At 39.3% G+C, this 10,817-nt stretch overlaps 1 non-coding gene across 1 annotated transcript; it reads left to right on the forward strand.

The window, feature by feature from the left end:
* The first annotated feature begins 10,126 nt into the window (after positions 1–10,126).
* On the forward strand, positions 10,127–10,198 carry TRNAP-AGG (transfer RNA proline (anticodon AGG)). The gene has a single exon. It is a non-coding gene; the product is annotated as a tRNA-Pro (tRNA).
* The last annotated feature ends 619 nt before the right edge of the window (positions 10,199–10,817 follow it).

Below are 10,817 nucleotides of genomic sequence, written 5' to 3' on the forward strand. Positions count from 1 at the left end.
TTCAACGACGATGGGGATGATCACCGGAAGCGCAGGAGTCAGAAACGGCGGATAAAAAGGAGGGAAGTTTTGGGAGAATGCGAAAGGGAGGCGACAAACGAAAAAGCCTATCGATCTCTCAAAAGCTCCGGGAAGAAAGAAAGGTCTGGATTGGTGGATATGGCTATGGCTATGGTGGTTGTCGTTATCGTTTTTCCTGTTGATGATGAAGAAGGACGGAGGGGGCCAGGAAGCTCTCGGCCTGCAGTTGCGACAATGGCTGCTGCCTTGGAATTCTCTCCTCCTGTTTCAGCTTCTCAGCTTGGATTTGTACGCACATTTTTTGCTCCACTCCTTCTCTCCCTCTCCCCTCTCGCTCTCTCCTCTTTCAATACACATCTGCGCACCCCGTCGATCCTCTTCCGCTTGCACTCCCGCACTCCAGCTGCATCTCCGGCTTTGCTACCTCCAACCCGCAGATTTTATCGCCAGATTTCTCTTGCAACGCAGGAGAATCACACCTTTTCGCCGGCGCAAAACAGCCAGATTTGCTTCATATCAACATTTGGGCAGATTGCTTGAAAGCAAGCACATAGACACAGAGACAGAGAGGTTGAACGTGGAGAAAGCTTGGATGAATACAACAGAGAGAGAAAACTTACCCAGAACCAACACGACGGAGATTGAAGGTAGAGATTGCTTGCATGAATGAGAGACAGACAGAGAACTTACCCAGAACCTCCACAGAAACAGAGACAGACAGAGAACTTACCCAGAACCTCCATAGAAACAGAGACAGACAGAGAACTTACCCTGAACCTCCATAGAAACAGAGACACACACACAGAAATTTTAACCAGAACCCCTCCAAAGAGACAGAGACAGAGAGAGAGAGATTAAAGGCAGAGATTGCTGGGATGAATCAGAAAGAGAGATACCGACAGACAGAGCTACAGAGAGTGAGAGAACTTACCAAGAACTGACACTGTAGAGATAAAACTTATATGAGTGATAACCAATGCTCTAAATCAAGCATTTGGGAAGAGTGTAGCAGCTCCAAAATCACTCAGAAGAGTCTTCTACTGTGCAAAGCTCAAAAATGACTCATGGTGAGAAACCAATCTGCTAAAAGAATCAAGCAAGCATGTTGGAATGCATGACAAAATGGGAAAATCCAAATCTGTCTGAAGCTCAAAAATCACTAATGGTGATAAACCAATCTGCTAAAAAAAATCAAGCACTTTTGTGTACCTTCTTAGATAGGGACATTATTCTTTCGAGTTCCCACTCTCACATTCAAATATCAGGATTCCATCATCCATGATCCATCCATTGCTTTTTGCTGCTGCTGTAGCTGTTTGATCATTCATTGATGTATTCCCTGCCGTCCTCCATTCACATCTTTCTTCTTCTTATTATTAGCTCACTATCTTGACTTTGGGGCTCATTATCCCTTTGCCCACCACACTCACCACCAATTATGCCTTGCTTTCATGGACCCCCCCCATGCCTCCACCCATGCATGCATGCACCTTCTTCTTCTTCTTCTTCTTCTTCTTCTTCTTCTCGACTCCCCCATGCACCTTCCCCACCCATGTCTTCATTTGGAAAGCTCAGAAAGATCTAAGGGAGTGAGAGAATCTTATATCTTTCTCCAAATTGGGGATAGATTTTCTCTTTCGAGGTTTCCTACGAATAATATAAATCTTACATAAAGAAATGTGTATGTGTATGTGTATATGTAATGTGTATGTGTATGTATGCATGCATGCACATGAGAGAGAGAGAGAGAGAGAGGACCCATAAAAATATTTAAAGCCTTTCCTAATTTTTAAGGGTCGAATATTTAGTCCACCAAGAACAACACAAAATAATTGAGTAGTAAGGCAACAATCTCAAGAAGAGAATTCTTTATAGTTCATTAAGTGTAAACAAACCACCCCATGAATTTGCCTACATCACCTTATTTCTTATTTTTGTTTGTCTATCTTTTCAACGAGTAGGGACAGGGATTCCTTGACTTCTCTTCCTTTTAAATCTCATCAAAATCTAAATCACATCATTGTCAACTACGTCGATAAAGGTAAACAAAACTTGTGGATGAAGAAACACAACAATCTCAAGGGAGAGATTTAATGGTTGATCAAATACAAAAATAGTATGCAAGACACCCATCAACATACCACATTGGAATATCTGTATCATCTACATGATCTTCCTTGTTAACCTCACAAAATTCCAATTGTATCACCTAGTTTTCATATTGTATGATCTTCCAAATCAGGTCCAATTTTCTTTTTTTACAGGTTTCTTTTTATCAATGCCAACCTTTACGGTGCCTAAAAAGTGCAAAAGCAATGAATGGAATGTTTCCCCCTTGTTATTTTTTTGCTTGTAGACTAGATTCCAACTAATAAGCTTTTGTTAACAAAAGGTTGTGCAGAACCAGTCAATCCGATCACTTTAACAAGGCATGCTCAAACCTAACACATAGAAAATGTTAAAGCATTAATCACTTAGGCTAGTCATGAGTCATTAATAAATGGTCCTATCATGTGTAACCCAGCTTGTATACATACCTCATTACAGAATCGATCCATCTTTACCCCATGTGAACCGCATCTCTAGCTAACTCTCATTATATCATGATTATTGTGACAATGACTAGCTTGGGACGATTCATAGGCCAAAAGGAGTGCTCTTAAAATACATCCAGAAAATAATGAGCATTGCAGTATTTTTAATCCTTGATATTCTATGTGTGTGTGTGTGCACGTGCGCGTGCATGCACATGCGTGACTCTTATGACAACATATTATATAACGTTTTAGTACATGTAAATGCCCTAAAATGGCTACATGAATAAATGGGCAAGTTGTTAGGCCATTACAATATGATATGAATGATGATAGATTCAAAATCCTTACAATACATAAGAACAGTTTGGTATCTCTTCTCTCATTTACAGACTTTCTCAACTTTTTCTTTGCTTAAAATTCCTCCTTAAAACATTTTTAAAAAAACTTATTCTTTGTTTTTATATGTAAACCTCACAACCCCAAAAAAAAAACTTTAAGGTGCCAAAACACCTAGTTGTCGTTACTCTTTCAAAGTTTATACCTTAAATACGATGCTTCCAAGGTTGAGATGCTTGAAATGTTATCAATATAGTGACTCTTAGTGGCATTTGTAATTAGAGGACCCAAGTTCTTTTTTTGTTGTATTACATATTCAAATATCTAAAGTTTCCATTGGTCTTGTGCTCAATTTTTTAAAAGGATTTTAGGTGCTTAATACACAAGAAGTATTTATGAAAATTGAGGATGGTTCTCCAAAAGAAAATTTCCAATCCTAATACAATCCTAACCTATTTATGAAGGGCTAAATTGCCGTGACATTATCAAAAATCGTAACGCCCTTTTGAGAAATCATAATCATATCGATGGTAGTGCGCAACTATTTTTAAATCATGGAATGAGCCCACAAAATTCTACATGAGCATGTGCATATATCTTCACCAAATGTATTATGTCATCCCACCACACTACATGTCACATCAACACCAAATGCATTACCTTCACCCCTGACCTTGCCGCTCATATGTCACCTTTTCAAAGCTCACAATATTGTACACACATGCCCCTGCATCCATACAAACCCACAAATTGGAAAGCATTTAATATGATGCATAAGCCCAATATGAAATGCATTTTTGTTTCTAATTGCATCATGCAATCATCCATCCTTGTTAGAAAGGTCCCTTCAAGTCTTAATTCTTCCTCCCATTAAAACTAAGAAATTAAAGTTGCCAAAACCCATGAGTGCAAGTATTCATTAATATAGAATTAAAGTCAAGAGTATTAAATTTCAAACATTCTAGTTCATCCTTACTTCACATGATGTTTGTTCTTTGTGCTAGCTAACCATAGCAAATTATAAGTAGAATATGTAACTTATAGAAGATGACATCTAATGAGTCATATGAGGACTTTTATTCTTTGTTAACTAAAATTTAAGTGACATGTATTTCCATATGCCTTTTAGCTTGCAAGTGCCTATATGTCTACACATGTCCCCTCCATGTCTTTAAAATGCGTAGGCTCTAACTATCGTATCATATAATTTGGATTTTTGTAAAATTAAATGAATTTTAAATAGCAAAAGTGTCTATGAAGTTGATGCATTAATGCTATATTATTTTGTTCCTCCAAGGAAATTTTAGACCTGAAAGTTTGCAAGGGCGAAAGTAGCATCCATGTATGGTTTGCATAGAGTATCATATGTTTAGCCTTAGTTCAGTTTAATAAGGGTTAAAGCATTAACATATCATGAAGGGTCTTATTAGGGAAGCCATGTGTTGTATATACAGAAATGCATAATGGTAGGGTAATGATGTAGTCACTATAGTTTGTGATTAAAAAATAGGATGTAAAACTTGGTTCAAAAAAGGGGCTGGCTATAATTATGTACTCCACCATAGGTTTTGATAAAACAATGGGGCACAAATCTTGGGTCAAGAAAATGGAGGCTAGTCGTTGGATCACTACATAGAAATATCTAACACCACATGCGTTCAAGATGTACTTTTTAAACCTTGCTTGTAGATTCTTTCAAAGGTTTCTGACGATAGAAGTTTTGATTTTTTTCCCAAAGTGAATAGATAAACACCTTATGTTTGTAAGCTGTCTATGAATAGTGGCATTATAGAACCACCTTGGTGTATGCACTTTCTCAAGTTACATATTTTTTTGTTGTACCCCCTCCCCCTTTTACTGTGGAAGTGTGGTAAATGATCAAGCAAGTAGTGTGAGGACTTAAAGTCCTTCTCACATACTCTGGTTCAACATTGTGCTATAGAATTACTAAATATAATCTACATATGGTCTCCTATGCCCCCATCTAATAGTGTATTATCATAATTCTTGTCTTAAATTGCGATCTTCTAAAGCAAGTTGAGATAGCTAGGAGGAATGAACTTGCAACAAGTGAAAAGGTGATTGCAAAGATCAAAATTGATAGAAAGAAATATCCAAAATTTGCATGCTACCAAGGATGGAATTGTATTCGTTCTTCTTGTAGCATCTCCCCTATTTTTAGGAGCATGAAAAATGTTTGTCCTTCATCTTTGTCTTAGCATGGATGGGATAGACAAAGGGAAGGTAGGGGCATGAGGGGGAAGGGGAGAGGGCAAAGCAAAAGGGAAGGGAGTGGGGTGTCATAAGCTAGTTTAGTACATAGTAATATCCCATGCCACTTGCACATAGGGAATACGTTTTTAAAATCCCTGCTTGTGCATCCCTTTGAAATGTTCTTACACTACAAGGTTTGAACTTCTTCTCTAAAGTGAAAAAACAAACTGCTTATGTTTCTGAACTTTCTATGAAAATCGTAGTTGAAAAGGATCCATCGTCAATGCACTATCTAGGGATATATAAATGTTTATTGCCCTCTCCCCCTTTAGGGGGCAAGTGTGGTAATGGTCAAGAAGGTAGCCCAAGGATTTCAAGTCCTCTTCACATGTAGGTGGTTCAACATAATGTTACAAAAGTCCCAACTCTTGAACTACACCCGCTCTCCTATGATGTCACTTGCAAGGGGATTTGACACTTGTTACCTCATATTTCTAGCTTTTAGAAAAAATTGTGAGATAGCCAAGAGGAATGAAAATGTAGCTAAAAGCCTAATTTCTTCAATGGTAAGATGTACAATGGTGTGCAATGACCAAATTTGTGAGAATGAAAGTAAATGTTTCATCCTAGCACAAAACAAACTGTGCCTATCCTTCTTGATTTTAAGGAGCATGAGACTCTCATCTCCATTGTGGTGTGAATGGACCTTGATTTGGATTACAGTTATTTTCAACGTCAAAATGAGAAAGACTAGATGCACTAGTAATAGAGACCTTCTATTCAAAGGAGCTACAATACTAATGCTGCAAAGGATCTATGGTACCAATGATTCTATGAAACTTAGATTTCTTGATCACTTATCTTACCCTTGAGATTGGACCATGTAAGTTTGTTTTTTGGAATTATCACCCTAATTGGCACACATTTGTAAGCTATAGGCTAAAACAAGGGTAATAGCTCACACAAGCATGGGAGAGAAAAGACCCCAAACCATCATATTATACAATTGTACAACATCTCTACTTCAAAATAAAGGAACATGATACAATATGTGAAACCCTCGTCATGGCTTTCTTTGGAAGTTCAAAATGAGGAGGTGATGGACTAAAAAACAAAGACCAATGACCCTCAGTCAAGAAGCATCTTTGTTCTAATCTAGATCTTGTCATAATGCTTTGCTCTGATATCATTGATATGACTTTCATGGTTTATGTATTTAATTTCCAAGTTTTCTTTGGTTTTTTCCCTATGACTTGTCTTGGTCTTGTTGATTTTTCTTTTCTATGACTTTTTTCTTTTTTTTCATTCCTTTACGTGTATTATTTATATAGGGTTACATACATACATAATTATATGTACATATATATATATATATATATATATAGACATATAAATTTGTATATAAGTGAGTGTGTGTATTTGGCGAAGGATAGAATTCTAGTGCTATCTTGTCTAGGATAGGAGGTGCTAGCGTATAGGACATGCTAGCTTGTCAAAATAGCTTGTCATTCTTTCATTAAAGGTTAATTAGCTTAGTGATTGGTCTTGTACATTTCTAGTGGTAGATAATCGGCTATGTTTAGTCACAACTAATAAAATTAGTGTGATTCCTTGATGTAGTGAGGTGCTTGGTGTATAATTTAATGTGGCTATAAAAGTGAATTTTGACAGTGGTTCTATTGGTTTTCATTTGCTTTGTTTTTTATTTAAAATGTTAATAGGTTTTACCTGGCTTAGCTAGTAGTTTAGTCGTTAGGGTAGCTTGGTTTGACTGTTAAGACAATACGATTTCTACCAGGGCGTTATGGCCTAGCTGTCTCCATTGATCTCGTCACACTTGTCATTGCTGCCTTTCATTCTCTTCCTCCTCCTACTCTTTATGCATTGTGATAGCTTCTTGCCAACTGTCTTCACTCTAGAACTGCTCGCTGGCCTTCTTTCTGAATTGGTGCAATCAAATCTTCGAATAGCAAACCTTACGACACATCTTTCAGCCTGACAACTCAGCGGTTCTAACTAGGATTCGAAGGTGCATCTGAAGCCTTTCATAGGAGTGCTAGAAGAAGACATCTATCTTTGGTTGGATCATTTCTCCAACCTAGCAGAATACCACAATTGGGATGATGCACAGAGGATTGAAGAGATCAAGGCTTCATTCCAAGGCCTGGCAGTAGCATGGTATCATCAATTGGAGATGCTGATCAAGTAATCCTAGCCGCTTTTGAAATCAGCACTAACCAACGTGTTTGCAATACAAACACTATAAAGGATGCTCTTGCCTAGCTACAAGAGCTCAGCCAGAAGCCAATGGAGACCTTGTCCCAGTTTGGTATCGAGATAGCGCCTTTGTTGATGCAAGTGGACCCGAACATGCTCAAAGATTTGAAGCTGTTCTTTCTCTGGCCTAGCCTCAACCCAGACATCTCAAGACGCATGCAAGACCAAGGTCCAAAGATGCTAAATGAAGCTCTATTGGTGGCTTAGCGCATCGACTTCATGCATGCAAAAGGTGGTAATGGTCGAGCCTACAAGTGAAGAAGGACAACCACCATTTTGTTGGTTGCGGTGGGGGTATCGGAACCAGAGAGTACCAATCCTAATATAATCATCAAATGAACGTACTTTCTCATTTGAAACCAAATAAAATGTATTTGGGAATAGATCAAACTGTGGCCTCTGGATTCAGTGGATTTCTACTTGCATAGGTTCTCTGCCTGGAATAGCCCGAAATGATTGTGATGCACTTTGCACCGCACTAATCTGACTTCTATCAGGCTTAGTAGTAAGAGTGGATTTGCATAGCCCACCGTGAGCCATGTGTTAAGGCCTTAATAGCCTATGGGGTTAGCACATATTCCAAGGGGCGCAAGTGGCCACAACCCTTTAATCTATGGTTGCAGCCACATACGTTGTATATCCACATGACAAAGTGTCTCTTGATCATTATGCATATTCACGGATTTGGATACACCGTGTCTTCATTCTTTTCCTCATACTTTGTGTTGCGTGTGTGTGAGTATGCACGTTATCTTCTTTCTGTAGCGCCTGTGGCTTAGTGCGTTACATCTCACAAATAACCATCCTTAACTCTGCATGTGGATTTCTTCTCAACATCTTCCCCATAGCCACCAATGCATTGGCATAAGGATTGCATGCATGTATCATTCTCTGCAAGGATTCCAAAATCATTAGATCCAAACCAGCAGGCATCCCATCCAAGCGGTTTTGCAGCTGATGCTCTATGTCATATACATTAACTGTGCGAAATGTGAAATCTCTTGCCTAGTATCATCAAGCAGCAAACTGCCTACACAGCGATACACACTACCATGGACCCAAAAGTTGTGTATACCTCTATCCCTAGAAAACATTCCATTAATTTGGGCACCTAATGAGACAAAAGCCATCACACTATTGTATCCTCTTATGTTCTTCTTAAATGACCTGCTTTTAGCATCATTCCCATGCAATAAAAATTCCATCTCAAGTGGTTCTTCTAAAGGTAACAATGACACGCCAGCACACGCCCAACGATGTTTTCCCACTACTTGTTGCATCTCTATTCTTGTTTCTTGTTTCCATAACTAGGCATGACAAAATCCACATAAGTGGTTCATAGGTCCATGTGAGTGAATAGTAGGAGCATAGAATACCAATGAAAACATAGATGGTGGCCCTATATCATCTCGTATGGGAAATCGACGTAGAATAGGGATGCACCCCTTGCACATGGCAAACTATAGCCATGTTGGCAAAAGTGCATTCTCTTGAATCTACATGTCTTTGAGCCATAGTTGCATCCAATTGCATCCTTCCACTTGAATTTTGAATCCCATTATCTTGTGTTTTGCGCATGGTTCTTTGTCTTGCAAAATCACGCGTGTCAAGTGCAATATTCTTGCCTGCTATCCTAAAGGCTGCTAGCTAGATCTTTTGAGTTGCAAGACATCCCCATAGGAAGTGGGGGATCGTCTCCAGAACTCCCTATGTGTAGCATAAGCATCTACCATCTACGTACATATCTCTTAGCTAAGGGCCAATAGGCAATCCCTCATGAGCCAACAGCCAAAACAAATAGGAGATCTTCTGGGGTCTCATGCTAGTTCAAATTTCGGGAGCGTAGTTTATGAGGCAGTGTTGCAAATTCCTCATTTGAGCATTTTACCTAAAAAAGTAGTAGTAGCACCATGGTTGTAGGTTTTGATTTCATTTTTCTCTTGAGGTTGGAAACATGCACTTCATTGATACGTTGTAGTTGAAGTGGCCTTTTTCCGGTCTTGGCATCAATGGGAGGTAGTTCAATACAATTGACAGGTACCTCACAAGGTAAAGGATCGACCATCTTTGTCTTCTTACACATCTCTTAGGCACCATTATTTGAATTCTCACCTTGTGGAGCTGACAAGGGTGCACCTGGACCTGAGGGCACAATATCAACTTCACTTAAGAGTTGTTTCTCTGTTTTTTTTGCCTTTACTACCTTTTGTTCTTATGTCTTGCATAGAAGGTTCTTGAACTAGCTCCTCTTCACTCGAATCATTAGTGTTGGTGTCCACATCTTCTTGCGTCTCTTCATCTTCATCAGAAGCTGTGAATACAGATCGTCATGCTTTAGATCCCTTAGAATTTCTAAGTTGCGAATGGTTTTTTTGAACTTGGCTTGAGATCAACCATGGCTTGTGATCGTCATATCCTTTATCATCTCCATGTCTTAAGGGGCTTCTATCCAATGGTAAGCTTATCGCCTGTATACCTTTCACCAACCTTAACTCCCATCATGTACTAGTGCTTGCTGATTTGAGTCTACAGAAGTTTGGTTGTTCTAGTTAAGCCATCAAAAACCAGGCTTGAGTCCACAAGAAATGCCTTTGACGGATTATCTTCAACTGTTGCTTCTCTTGTTTGTTTCTTTGTCGTTTACATTGCGTGTCGGAAACATGTGTCCCACACGAAATACAAACTAAGTTTTCATGTAAACAATTTTATATATTAAAAATTACAAGGAATCGATATGAAGAGGGCATTTGGTCTAGTGGTATGATTCTCGCTTAGGGTGCGAGAGGTCCCGAGTTCAATTCTCGGAATGCCCCGATTTTCTCTTTTACTAGATTTTTGGATTCCCTTCCGGCTTTAAGACTCATCTTGTCTCTCAGCAAGCATGTCCCTTTGAGTTCGTTTGCTCCTTCCATTTGAGTAGAGCAGCCATCTCCGTTGTGTTTTCTTGACCTAGTGATTACAGTAAGGCCTCTCTTGAATTGCTTGACGCCTCCCTACCTTCATCACAACATTTGCTGGGTACTCCCTCCGCTGGGCATTCTCTTTCTTCTGCTCTTCTTCCTCCTATCCGTGCTGCTCTTTTCTTCTTGGTTTATCAGTTCGAGTCTGCCAAAGTCTTCTTTCTATCAATAGATCTGTTATAAGGAACATGGAAAGTCATCCGTGGGTTGTAGCGACCTTCAAAGAAAGTATATACGGCCTCCTCTAAGTTGTTGCTGCTTCTTTTCCCTAAGCACGTTCATCCGGCTAGCTCTAGTCCAAGTTCGAGTGGAGACATCGGTTCTTCTGTTCTCTGTGTGGTCGCTGTGCTTATCCGGATACCATTCGTAGGCTTCATAGAAGTTTTCCGTGCTAGTGGAGCGCTTTAATTGTAATCTATCCTCACTCTATCCCTATTGATCAGAACTCCTCCGGATCACCGTTCGAGCTAGC

Source organism: Dipteris shenzhenensis, chromosome 25 (genome assembly GCF_047967505.1).
Source record: "Dipteris shenzhenensis isolate YYH24624 ecotype China chromosome 25, Dip_SZ_1.0, whole genome shotgun sequence".
Taxonomy (NCBI): domain Eukaryota; kingdom Viridiplantae; phylum Streptophyta; class Polypodiopsida; order Gleicheniales; family Dipteridaceae; genus Dipteris; species Dipteris shenzhenensis.